Below are 14,443 nucleotides of genomic sequence, written 5' to 3' on the forward strand. Positions count from 1 at the left end.
TGTGCCTGCTCCCCAGCTTCCACTCTCCCAGCAGCAGAGGTGGAAACTCCCCTCTTCTCTCTTAGCCTGCCTATTAAAGTAAGTGAAATAATTGCAGGTAAGGCCTCATGAAGGCTCTAACAAACATAGGAAGTTAAAACAAAATCACCTTCCTCTAGGGAAAATTCAGAACAAAAAGAATAGTACTAAATGATTCTTGCCAGAGATGATTTCTCCCCAGTAAATCATAAAGCTAACATTAAAGAACAAGTTTCTTACAGATTATATCAGGGTTATACTCTTTATTTTTTCAACAAGATCTTTTGTACATAATTACAAACAAATCCTCTACCCCATTTTATCGATTGGTATTTAAAGACACAAGTTGAACATGGAGCTTACTCATGTCCCTGGAACAGGAACTTTTAAAACAAACATTTTTGGCAAATTTGACTCTGATTTCATTGTGGTGCCAATGATGGAGGAGATTCTGGAGAATGAGAAACTGGAGGAATAGGTTCCTTCATTTCTTACTGTACCTTCACCCAAGCACATGAAACTCAAACATCAAACAAGGTTTTGCAGAAGCACTTTTTAACTCAGTAAAAACTACTGCAATGCTTTGGTCTGGATATCTCCCACATGACTCCAAGCATTGACTGTAAATGGTGAAACTCTGAAATGTCCACAGGCAATGACTCTCCCACTGCAGATCAGAGGGAGGAGAGGTTGGGGTGACTGCAGAGGCAGCACTGGGGTTTTAATTGCCTCTCTAGGATTACATGACCCACTTCCCCAATGGGAAGCCATCTCCTCAGCTGCAGAGTTGTGAAGGCAGTAATTGGTATCAAAGCCATCTGCATTACTTTTGTTACTTTGGAAGGCAATACTGCTTTGCCTTTACCTCTGGGAAACCTCAATGAGTTTGTTGTAATTGCTAATTCTGAAAGCTGATGGGTTTTTTCCAACAATTTAGAGAGAAAACTGTTTCACAAACTTCCAGATGCTTTCTTTGAACTAGAGAGAAATTTTTGTACATGGAATTAAATCAAGGCAATGAACTATGTATGACTTGGTCATTCTAACTTTTGCTCTAAGGGATCTTTTGAGTCAACTGGAGGCATTTTTGCTTAATCTCACAATATTTGCTGTCAGTGTAAAGTCATTACTTCATGGATTTCCATATGCAACAACTGTACTAAGCATATTTCAATTCTTGTATTACATGTTAACACAGGGGAAAAAGGAATTAGTTTGTCCTAATCTGCTCATGGAATGGTCAGTGCTAGACATGTTCAAAACCTGTTCTCAGTTTTAAAATTAGGCCTTAGGTTTCCCTAGTTTGCATACCCAGTAGCATGTGTCTCAGTGATGGTTTAAAATCCTGACCTGCTGTCTATACAACAGGTGTTTCCAAGTCTCAAGTAAAAGAAAAAGCTCCACATAGTGTTTCACTGACATTTTTTTCCCTGAGTTTGTAAACAGCTCCAATGTGGGCTAAAATCTGGATGGGATGTAAGGAAATTGCTGAGTGAGGAACAGTCAGAGAAGGAACAGTCAGAGGAGGAAAAGGCATGGATGGGACATATGGAGCTGTTTGTCTCTTCCTTTTTCAGCCCTCCATCCCTCTAACCTTGCTGATGCTGTGGGTATGGCTGCAAGCCCTGCACGCAGCCTCACAGGGTGGGAGTGGATGCTCTTGGGAAGGGGGGTACTGCTGGTTAATGGGACTCTAAGGCCATGAGGAGGAACATCTTTGCTTCATGGAGCCTGACAGACCTTTTAAAGAACAGATTTTGCAGGTTTTGCAGGGACAGTCTTATGCCACACATCCAAACAACACATTGTGAACTGTCAGATTGTAGAATTTTCTTTCTTTACATAGTAATATGTATTTAGAAGCAATGGTTTCAGTGAAGGTAGGGGAATATTGCTCAGATCTGTTTATGGAAGTAAACCATACAGACAAAAGTACTCTGAGCGTTGCTTGTAACTACATTTACTAAATAAAAAATGTGTTTGTTTCTGGATAGATAACATGAAATAGGCTAGAAACCTAAATTTACCTCAGTCTATACAATGAGTTGTTACCCTGAAAAAATTAACTGGACTGACTTCTCAGAGAGCTGTAAGACCATACTGTGCCATACTGTGTAAAATACATTTTGAAGAGAAACAGGAGCAAAGAAATGAAATTATGTGTGAAAATGAAACTTTGAATGATGGCAACTTTTACATGAAGCAGCTTATGCTGAATTTCCATTCTTCTAATGGAATCCTGGTGGATAAAAATAAACACTGTCAAGATCTATTTGTGTAGCAAAACCACACCAAGTAAAGGGATTCAGAAAATTTTTGAAAGTACTTTTCTTTGTCACAATATGTCAATTTTTCTTAAGCAAAACATTTCACAGAAATATATTTGACTGGATTAATCTTTCAGTGCAGAACAGGCTTTGTTGGAAGGCCTCCCAGTGTCCTGCCAGCAGGTACACCAGGCTGCTGCTCTGAGCCAGGACCTGGCCTCAGCTGCACAGGGTGTTCTTGGAAATATATTGTAGCTGGAAATATACTTGCTTGGAAAGATATTTTTTTAATTTGAGAAATGCAATATTCTTTCTAGAAATGCTAAAATATTACAGAGCTGATTTTTTTGAGTTTTATCTCGATTTCATTTGCTGGTTCTAATGCAGAGCTCCTTGGAGAAAACAGATTTGAGGATTAGTCCATGTTCTTTGTCCTAACCCATGAAGCAGATGACCAGAGAGGCTGTCTCCATATATAGATATTCTCACATTGGGTTATCTGCTTTTCATTGCCTGTACTGTGGAGCAGTGTTTACTAGTGCTGGAAATCAAGCTCTTCCACAAACACTGGGAGAGGAAGAAACATAATTGTGAGATTCAGATGAATTATGCCATAGAACTTAAGGACATAATGTTTAGATTTGGCAACGAATCAGGTTTGCCCATGGCTGCAAAACTTTACAATTTTTTTTATAAAACTATCCATGACATTTATCTTATTGACAATATGGTGTTGGAAAGCAATTCCAGGTTTCAGAATTGTATTTTTGACTCTGGGAAAGTGGCACTAACAGTTCATGTTTGCAATGGAAGGGAAAACATTATTGTATTTAGCCAGTCAAATGTTTCATCTGATCAGTGCTAATCAAGCCAGCGAGGATGAATTAGTAAGTTGAGGTTAAAATATTATAAAGTTTCATTTGGAATAAATTGTAACCAGCAAACACATTAAGAGAAGTACTGAGATTTAATTTGGCAAATAACTTGCAGCAAATAATTAATCTCTTAGGGCTACATTTATTTTTCTCTCTGTAATAGCATCTCTTGAGTCATCGTTGTACAATCTTTGTCTGTGTCATCTTGCTAAATTAAGCTGTATTTTGGCAAATAATCACTGTTTTATTACTGCTTTCTGCTTGGTAGCTGCTCATAGACATGCTGGGGAGAGACTTGGCTGCCACCAGCCCATGAGTGACACTCTGTGTGTTGGTGACCCTGTGTATCTGCTGCCACCCCACGCCAGTCAGCTCAGTAACACCAGAATATCAAACAACACAAAAAGCCACTGAGAGGATGACAGCTTGGCACCCAACAAGTTGTTAGCTTGACTAGTCCATTTAGCCACATTTTCCTATTTTCCATGCTGCAGAGAACAAGGGAGAGGCAGCTTTATAGGGGCATCCATGTGGCACCTGTCAGTAGCTGTCACCTGCTCAGTCCCCACAGCACCTCTCAGCCTCAGCCATGTTGTGGAAGAGTAAAATTTGGTCTCTCCCCTTTGAAACTCCTGAAATTGGAAGGTTACCCAAAATTAGAGGAACAAGGGATTCAGTCCAAGCTTTTTAAATGCATGAAGCCATTCAGAAACCACTTCTAAGAGTTTGCAGTAAGATGCTTTAGGAATGAAGCCATGTGAAACTTCCAGTGAGGGTAGCTTTGCTCTCAGAAGCCTTAGTTTCTGAGACCCTGTTTCTGTGTTTCAAGTTATGCCCCTCCATTTTCTGGGTGCAATGAGTAAATTATAGAATGGTGCCAACCCTGTGTGCATGTGGGATGAGCTGATGTGGTGTTTGCAGAGCTGCTATGGCATTGCTTGGTGAGTGAAGCTCAGAGTAGGGTAAAGAGTTTCCGACCAGGTTTTTCTTTTTCTGTTTCTGACAGTCATGTCCTGCAGAAAACAGGGCTCCTAAACCTCGAGGTCATGTTCCAAAAGTTTTCTAGGAGCATTCAGCTGGAGATTGTATGAGAGAGCAAAGGGCTTCAGGGAACAGCTGTATCATTGGGACTTTCCATCCTGCAAAGGAGCTCATTTGCCTTTTGGGTTGTTGCTTTCTGTATTTAGCAATATTGAAGCTCTGTAAAAGTTGGAGGAGCCCCTCCTGCAGTCCTGTGTAGATTGACTCCCCTGCAAGCAGGGCTAAATGTCTCAGCCTCTGAAAATGGTGGATTTTTTTGTAAACATTTCTTAAATTACCTGGAAAAACACGTAGACTATTAGGAGGTGAGTGAGGCACATACTCTTTACTCCTGCAGTGAAACCAGCTGGTTATAGATTTAAGAAAATGGGTTCTTGTGTTCTGTGTCTTAATCCTTGTTATTACTGTGTAAAGGACTCCATCCAATTAAACTATAATGTGTTGACTTTATTATGTGATGGCAGATTGTGCTTATGTTCTAAGAACCACTGTAGCTCACCAGAAAATAGGTGTGCTCAAAGCATGATAATGCTTTGTTGAAGCTAACAGTGCAAGTAAAATTGTTCTCTCACTGTGCATATGATGGGGAAGATCTTAAACACCTCTTCCCATTGCTCTTCCCTGTGCTCCTGCTGATGGCAGTGAGAGCTTTGCCATTGACTTTAAGGGCAGCAGGCAGAGGTCAACACTAAACACTTCTCCAGAGTGGCTCTCTGTGTGACACCAAGGGGAAGTTTGAGTAATTTAACTACCAAGGCTTTCAAAGGGCCTTGAGAAGGAGCTGGCTCTTGGGGGGGCATCCCTTCTGAACCTTGCTTGCAGGTTAAATTTTCTGTCAAGTGGGTTAAAACATTTTCCTCTCATTTGTTTGTCTCTCTTTATACCATGCTCTGAAGTGTTCTTATTGTGTCTACGTGAGCTGCTTGATCTTTTTTTCTCAGGTGTGACAGAGGCTTAGTTGTAAGATATGTTACTCCTTAAACCCAACCAGTCAAAGCATCTTCAGAAACTTCTGGAGTTTAAGTTATTCAGATGTTAGCCTGTGTCCCTATGGCTTTAAAATTTGAAGAGTTACAAAAGCTGTTCATAAATGCCCGTGCTCAGGTAATGTATTAATGTATCACTCCCTGAATTTGACAGCATGAACTTAATCAGATAATGAAACTACAACTGCAATTTGTAAAAGGGCATACTCAGAAGAAACTAGTTTCTGCAGTTGTTTAAATATAAATTAATGTTATTAATATTAATTTTCTGATTTTCTTTAAAAAGCAGCTCTTGGACATATCATGTGAGCCCAATGGGTGCTCACTCATCCAAATCTCTGCAACACCCAGTAGCACAAGATTATAAAATTTGGAATGTACCAAGACTTTATCCAGTTATTTTAATGCTATTGTAAATGTTTCCAAAATTCAATGAGTGTTTACATGAAATTGGAAGAGAATATCTTCAAAAGAAGAGTTTCAAAGCCAGATTTTTACCCTTTCTCTTGCTAATCAATACACAACCTTGTTCTCAAATGAGAACTAAAACCCCAGCAGAAGTTCAAAAGGAATAGTCCTGGTGTGTAGCAGAAGGGCTCATCCTTCTGAGAGGCTGAGAGGCTTTGATGGGCACTGTGGGAACACTCTGCTGCAAAATATTACCTTTCCCATGTTTGTTTTCAAGTGCTCTTGCTTCTCACAAGGCAGGCTATCCCCTGCTCAGAGTGCAGGCATTTTTATCTCCATCAGCAAGCAGTACAGTGGAATCTGAATATTAGGCAAAACTGGGTGATTTGAAGCCTTTCTGTGAAGATGCATATTGGGAGCTTTGGCTGACACTCTTACCTTGTCCTCTCCCTGCTGTGGGCAGGGTCTTGTCTGAGTGAATAATTCTTATGGACATTGGGCCAGTACAGGCTCTGTAAATCCACCAGCAGCTGCTGGAGGTACTGGTCTGAACCCCTGTTTGCTGTGGTGCTGTGCCAGGGGTGCGACAGGAGGGGCTGCTGGTGACAGTGTTGTCACCTACAACTCTGCACAGTCGATGTCCCTGTGCCTCTGTGTGGCTGGTTCTCACAAAGCTCTTCAGAAATCCAGGCCACTACCTTCAAATGTGGCTGAGGAAGGCAAACGTTACTTTGCATTTGAAATTTAGGCTTGCAGACTGATCTACATGTGTGTTTTCCTACTTGGGGAAGCATGCTTTTTAGAAACTATCTTCTCACTCCTATAACTGAGCCTCCCTAAGCTGGACAAATCTGGTAATTTAGTTTTCATTGTAAATTCATGCTATAATTTTCTGTAGAGTCTTGCTGCTCTGTACTGTGTTTGAAAAAGGGCTACAAGATGTAAATGATCATAACTCCAATTCACGAGCAACGTCAGAAGTTCATTTATTATATGTTCTGGCTCTGGGTGGTTTAGTTAAGTAAACTTTCATTATTTTACCTATTGTAATATTTGAGCAGGCGTTGTAAGGCATTACTTATGCATGACTTTGTCTTAAATATATGACCAGCAACTTATTAATATTTCTGAGCTCAGATGTACCCAATCACTTGTGTTGCATTATGAATCACCCTGTTCTTTTCTGTAATTTCCATGGCAGAGAGGGATGCTCAGGCACTACTAATGGTATTAGGAGATGCAGAAAACCAGAGTATGGAACAGTTCTTCAAATTCTGCACAGACTCAAATGAAGTATTCCCTATTCCTTCCAGGTCATTAGTTTAAAAGGTCCTTAAACTAGGATAACTGTGTTAGTCAAGAGACTTTTGATTTGAAAATTGAATTTATTATCAGTTTTATGAAGGCTGCTTCAAGACTGAGGAATTTTTAATAAGTTTCTTTTACATTTAACTGCCTTCTTTAGCCTTCTTGGGGAAACAGAAGGAGCTGAGATGAAATGAATGCTAATGTGTCTGCTTCCCTGCTTTACCTTAGCAATTTTGTAACTGGCAAGAAACATGGAACCCCTCTTCTTCTGTAAATCAGTGCCTTTGAAAAAAGGCCTGGGAGGGTAAAATAGGTTACAGTTATTCTGTACTGTACTAATGGAACACAGAACACTAATTTAATTGAAAGAGCAATCATGCCATGATTCTGAAAAGTCAAGATAAAATCATTTTTTCATAATGAAAAAGTAAATAAGGAACATTTCTGGCATTGAACACAGTCAAGCTTTTATCTAGCTTTCAGCTGGCATTAATCTTCACGCACAGGCTACTCGGGTTCCATCACAACTCCCCCAGAACCCTGCATTCCCCACAGAGGGAGGTTCCTGAGCTTGGAAGGGGCTGTGCTGGGAAGAAGCATGGGGGAAGCAGCTAAGGAAAGCCCCAGCACTGCTGATCAGCCCAGTCTGGTGCAGGCACAACCAAATGAATCCATGAGGTTGTGCTGCAGAGCTCAGTGCCAGGTACAAGCATCTACTGCTCCATGGGGGACCCACAGCCAGTGCTGAAATATCTGAGCCATGTGCTTGGAGACTGATAAATACCTGTGAAAGAAGTTTTTCACATGGAATTGTTTCTTCCTTCACTGATTTTTTAAAAAAATTATGTTTATTTTTATTCCAAAATACATGGTTTGTTTCATTATGATGAGTTTTCTATTTTATTCTTCCCCCCTGCTTTTCTTTATTGTGCATGTTGTTTCTAGTTCAATTTGACCTTAGCTTATATGAAAATTTAGAAATAAATGCTTAAAGAGTTGCTCTTCCTTTCTGTGCTGACTTCATAGCATTAGTTGGAGAACTGGCACTACAGAGTTTGCAGGGGCACAGCAGAATATTTAATGATTGTAGATCTCTTGCTGGTGCTTTTTGAAATATTCCTGCTTTCAACCCATCATATTAAGAGCTTTGAATAACAAACTGGGGCAGGATTCATATACAATTTGGGAAGGAGTGATGCTGAATGTTTTCTTGGACTCAGCACAAAGCAAGCTCTCTTCCTTTCATGGTTGGCTCTCACTGATTCTTCACTCTTGACAAATCTGATTCACTCTGAGAATGCTAAATGCAGCTCAGACAAATGCTGTTTCTCCATTCTGACAGCCTTCTATATGAAACACTTTTGTGTTAGCTACAGGCTTACCAGGCTTGGTGTATCTGAAGTGTGTACAGAGTTTTCTGAGTTTTTATAATTAAATGTGGTGGTATGAAAGTTGAGGGAGAAACCAGGCAGAAATAAAACTTAATGATGACTGACAAAAAAGACAACAAAAGAGATACTATCCAAAGAATTGAAAATATTTGCTTCCTAGCAATAACTGTTAACATTATGAAGGTCACTTTTGCAAATTGAACACTTTAACCATTGTGCAAACCTGTGTCTGGGGAGAGCTTTGAGAATCTCAGCCTCTGGGTTGTCACCGAAGTGTGGTGCAGAGAAGAGAAGTCACCAAGAATGGTTATTTATTTCTCTTTCTGAGATTCAAATAATGAAATGGTTGGTTTTGCTACTGACATCAAACAAATAGCTCTTAACATGTTTCTTAATGAAAGCTCAATTTGGAGGAAATCTTCATCTATTTATGGGAGAGCTGCTCTCAGGGCCAGGTGATAATACACTCAAACTCCTTTATGTGCAGAACAGGCTTCTTTGCTCTGTTTGTGGCACTGTAGTTGTATGTCAGGATGAGAGTTGTGCCTGCCAGCTACAGCTGCTCTTTTCCTCTTCCAAGGTTAGAAGAGCATCACGAGCTGGTTCATGTCAACATTTGAGGGAAGCCACACTGAAGCCCTTGGTGGCATCTATAGCTTTAATTTTAAATGTAAGGTGTACTGGAAATGTATCTGAAATGAACAGCCATACCTCAAATTGTGAATATCAATTTGAAAATTATTGCTTCTAGAGGAATTTCATTTGAGCTCATAAAAACTACTGCTTGCTTGGTGTTTCTACTTGTGGATTTTACCTCTGGTTTCAAAGCTTTTCCTACTTAACCCTGAGGAATTTTTCAACAGCAGGAACACTGTGTCTTCTTCAGACAAAACATACTCAAGCAAGAAAATGAAGTACAAAAACTGGCCATATTCAAGAGGAGTACTCTGTCATGGTCTTCCAGATGAGTGTACATGCCATATTTTTATATCTAGAATGCACATATTTATGTCCTTCTATACTGTGGAAAGTGCAAAAGACTAAATTTGAGCTTTGAATGTACACAGCTTTCAGAGTACAGTTAGAGAAAAATAGTCTTGATACACAGCTATTCTATCTGTTGCTGACACAGGAATCTCTCTTGCAGGTTTGTGTTAGCCCACTTTAATGTTATGTATAATCCATATGCATGCATATGTATATAGTCATGTTGCTATATATGCAGTGTGTACTCACACCTCCAGGTGTGAGATGACAGATGATGTAGATGACAGCCCATTTTGTAGCTTCAGAATTTTCTCAGATTTGGTACCTTGCTTGTGTGTGATCCATGACAGAAATGCTTCGTGTCTGTTTGTTTCACAATCCACAATGCTTATTAAATGCTATTTATCTTCAAGATTCATGCTGAAGAAAATACCCCAGTACAGGCACATGATAACAGCCTGGTCCATGAAGTCCTTGATGCCAAAGGGCAGCATTTGATCACAGGATTATCCTTTTTGGTGATTATTTTCTCACGCTGAATAAATATTCTGTATGTGCATTTTGCAGTTCAGCAGTAGATTAATGTGAAAAATTTAACTAGGAAAGAGAATTTGGTATCTTATCCTACAAGAGAGATCCCACTGCTAGAGCTAAATGCAGCCTGAATCATTATAGCTTTAGATTTGAGAACCATTACTCCTTTCCAGGAGTCTTATTTAGTTTTACCCCCTCTCCTTGCCAGTCTTACTGGGCTTTTCTACTCTAAGGTTGGAAAGCAGAAAAAGAGAAGTTAGAAGTCAGCTGTTTAGTTACTACCAGCAGAGAAAAAATGGAAGTACTGAAGTTCTTGTGAGAAACCTGATCTTGGAAGGTTTTCACTTACTGTTTAAGCCTTAAAGGATTTCAATAACAAGAGAAACATAATTCTTAGGGAACTTAGACTTGGAACTCTAATGTCTGTTTCACACTGCTGAGTGATGAACCCAAGTGACATTTGAGGATTTATTGCTTGATATACATGCCTAGGGCACCAGCCAGGAAGAAAAGAGGTGAAAAATTCCAGATTAACTGAAAACTGATGAAATATTATCAAATCGTTGAAAGCTATTATACACCTTTTCTATCCTCTCCTTGGAGAGTTCCTGCTAGTTTTCTACTTTAAAAAGCATTGAAGACATGGATTTATATTTCCTTCCTAGCCCCAAATACTTTCTGTTTCAAGCCATTTGACATCAAATCAAAGATTTTTGGGACTACTGAAAATAACTTTGTTGCATACTTTGTAGTTTAGACTTTGATACCTTTTGGGAAAGCTGCTGGATTTTTCTTTTTCTTCTTGGACTTTTCAGTCAGAGAAACAGAAAGCACTGAGAATGTGAAATATCCTGGAAATGTTTTCCCTGCCATTAATAAACACAACATGTCCTTTCATTGCTTAATTGAGCAGCACAAAGCTAATTAGCTGTCCGAAGACATGCCATTTAATTCACCATCTAGCATTAATTTGTTCTACAGAATGAGCTTATCTCATATATAAATGCCTTTGCCCTCTGGCTTTCCAAACAGCTGCAATATACCAAAAAGACTGATAACTCTGTCATTTAAATGTTACTGGCTTCCTGCACTTGTGCATAAAATCCTGAACTGCATGTGAATTGTAGAACCAGAAAATTTTCACTGTCACAATTTAAAAATAATTTGTATTTTTATTCCCTTCTAGCTAGGAATAATATTATCACTCTGGGATGCAAAAGCCATCATTTGAGACTTGTGCTATCTTATCATTTACAGCCTCCTAATCTAATGTGTAATTTTGATGGGATGTTGAATAAATAGTTTCAAAGCTTTTTGTGGATAGTAACTAATTGCCTTATCACTTTCTCTGTATTGTAAAAATCCTAAGTATATTTGGTAAGCTATTATAGCCCAGAAGAATTACTACAGTTAATATGAAAAGTTTTATGTTGCTAATCTTTGAAGCATACAGAATCATCAATACAGAATCATTTTCAGTGTCTATTTAACACATTCTCTGCCTTCTCCATATTCAGTAAGAAAGTCTTGATTTTTTTAGGATCTGTAATAAGTTCATGAAGTATGACTTCTAATGCCCAAATACTAAAGCCTATAATGCTTTACTGACTATCTTGCTGAACTTACTGTTCTAGCAAATGCTTGCAATTAATTTCTTTTCCTCTTAGTATGAATTGATGCCTTTGTACATTATGCTACTTCTGTAAAGTCCCATTAGGAAAGAAGTTTGGAGCCTTTTTCACTTTGCAGAAGCCAAATGATACACTTGGTCCTTAAAACTTGTTTGGAGTTCTGTTCCTTTGAACATCCACACAATAGAACTTGAACATGCTTATCTAGGACCCCAGGTGTTCCCTAGGCTCTGGCACAACCTCAGGAACCAGCCTTCAGCAGAACTTTCCTCTTAGGATAATCCCTGAAGGCCAAAGGGACAGAACTGTTGCTTACTTGGGCTGCAGAGACTGGGAGGAGAGAAGGGCTTGAAAGAGGGGAAGAATGGGAGAAAAATTGTCTTATGGAATGGGCTGGAAGAGACAACTGTGATAGTAAGAGTACATTTGCAAGTGAAGAGAGATGTAACTTTCCAAACATTTAACCCTAATCCCCATCAAATGACAAGGCATGAGAAAGAAATATTCACCTCTTCTCTTAACATCTTTTTGAGCCACCCTCTCTCTCAGATGCCTTGTGTGGTCTAGCTGGCAGGAAAGTCAAATATAACTCCCTGTCAGCAATCAAGTGTGTGGCTGCATGGTCTGTGTGTGCTTTAGTGTTTGAATTCCAGAATGACATGTTTGAGCCTTAAGTGGATATGGCAACCCAGGCCAGAGAGACTCAACATTTTCCTTCTGTGGGCTGGAAGTTTTGGCAGCCTTGCAATACTGCAATTTGGTACCTGCTTTTTGTAGTGAGACTCTAGGACAGGGCTTTTCTGGTGCTGCTGGTGTAAAAAGTTCTTTGAGGCAGATGTATACACTGTGTCCTTTATCTTGTTTCACACACACACAAATAGAAAAAGAAATAAAATACAATGAAAGAATCAGAAATGCTTATAGAATTCTGCTCTGTTAGAAACAAATATGACACTTGTCACTTTGAGATACTAAAGTTTGAAAGTGGTTAAATGATCCACAAAGGTCCTTTAGCTGTGGAGAAACTCAGGTGGTCTGTGCCAGGGCAGAGCTCTGAAAGAGAGAACCTGACTGGGGTGAGAGGCAAAACAGTGGTTTTGTTTAAGACATTTCATTTTGGTTATCTCAGCTATTCTGAGAGACTGTGTGCTTGTTTTTCTGATCTCTCCATCTAAATACAAACTGTGTCTTGGAGAGAGGTTCATATCCAACGATTCTTGCCCAGCTTGTCAGATTTTTCTTGGTTATGTTTCCAGGTAATTGGGATGGTAACTTTCCATCTGGTATGTGGTTTAAAAAAATGTACTACATATCTGGCTGTGAAGACTTTGTCAAGTGGCATTCTACATGTTGATTGTTTAAAGTTGACATTTAGCTCAGCAGTAGATGGAAAAATTTTAGAAGAACTCTGGCAACAGCCTGGTGATCCAAAAGGACTGAAAGAGGAGCACATCTGGGGGGTTTCCTGGGTGAACAGCTTATAGCTACATCATAGGTGAAGTGATATTTTTGGATTTTTTTTTTTTATTTATTTAGTTTGTGTTTCTCTTTGAAATACTTGGAGAATGAATTAACATTGTTACTCTGTATAGCTATTTGTATTTCCAAAAAGTTTGGGTTATCTACTTGATTACAACTGGACTAGTTTTTTTTGATGCCAAGATGTTATCAACACAAATACCTTCCCTGCACCTCCCTGGTTGCAGCAATCTTTCATTTTGGCATCAACTTTAATATAATTTTTTATTCTTATCTATTATGTTCCATGTAAGATGGAAAGGTTTATTTTTTTATTAAATGGCAACAGTTATTACTGATGGATGATAATTTACAACTCTTCCACCAGTAAGAAAGAAATAAACCTTTTGTTTTTATTATGCTCTCCGAACTGATTACTGGTGTAAAAGAAATAAAACAAGTCATACATCCAGGAAAGCTTATTGCATTATCAGGCAATGCACCTGCCTCACTGATGAATAGGACTCAGTCTTGTAGTTAATAAAAAGCTGGAGTTATTTCAGGCTGAAATATAGCAGAATAAAACAAGGCAAATATTGTTCATGACAATTTCACCATCATAACAGAATCAGAGGTCTTACTGTGAGCTGGAAGAAATCAGAGTTCTACTCTTTAGGCCTCTGGCTTTTCAGATTAATCTTTTGGCTTGTTTTCTAAATGTAAAAATTGCCAATTTCTCTTTAAAATATGGTCAACTTGAAGCTGAAAATAACTCCATACTGCTGTAAGTATGGTAAATATGGTAAAATTCTATGAATTTTAATATAACTTTTTCTTTAAAAAAATGAAAGAAACATTTTAAATGCCCAGATAACAGACTTCAATGATCCTAACAATAGCTAACTAGTCGACCATAAGTCTACCACCTCATGAAAATAAATATTCAGCAGCAGCAAATCAAGAGAGTTCACAAAGAACAAAACCACCCAAACCAAACACTTCCCCCTCTCCCAAGCACTGAAGTCCCTCTTCTCAAAGACAGAAATACTTGGACTTCTTGTGTTACTTTTTGACAATTCATCTTCCTCTTGGGCAGCACCTGAGTTTCACAGCTTCTCAGTGCTCCAAGACAAGCTCGCATGCCCTCTTTGTTTTCACCCTTGCTGACTTCTTTGCCTTGCTCTTCAGTAGCTGCAGATAAGACTGGGCTCATGAAATGTGGTTTGAAGTGATCCAAGTGTCTGGTCTAATTTTAATTTTGAGGGAAGACCAGGCCTGTGACAGTGCATGTCATACTATTAATGGGAAACACAAAAAGCCTCTTGTTATGCCAGTCTAGATGTAGTTCATAGACAACAACTCTCAGTTCATGTTCATGGTTTCCATAATCGTTAAAATTAACTTTGAGGGAGAGGCTGACATTAAAATTTTTAGTTAGGAACAACATATAAAGATTTTTTTTGTCCCTGTGTGCCTAGGGATTTTGCAAAGAAAGGTTGGAATGGGCAGCTTACAAGCTCAGTGGAAGTGTCTCAGATA

This window comes from Calypte anna, chromosome 7, assembly GCF_003957555.1.
Source record: "Calypte anna isolate BGI_N300 chromosome 7, bCalAnn1_v1.p, whole genome shotgun sequence".
In the NCBI taxonomy this organism is placed as follows: Eukaryota; Metazoa; Chordata; class Aves; order Apodiformes; family Trochilidae; genus Calypte; species Calypte anna.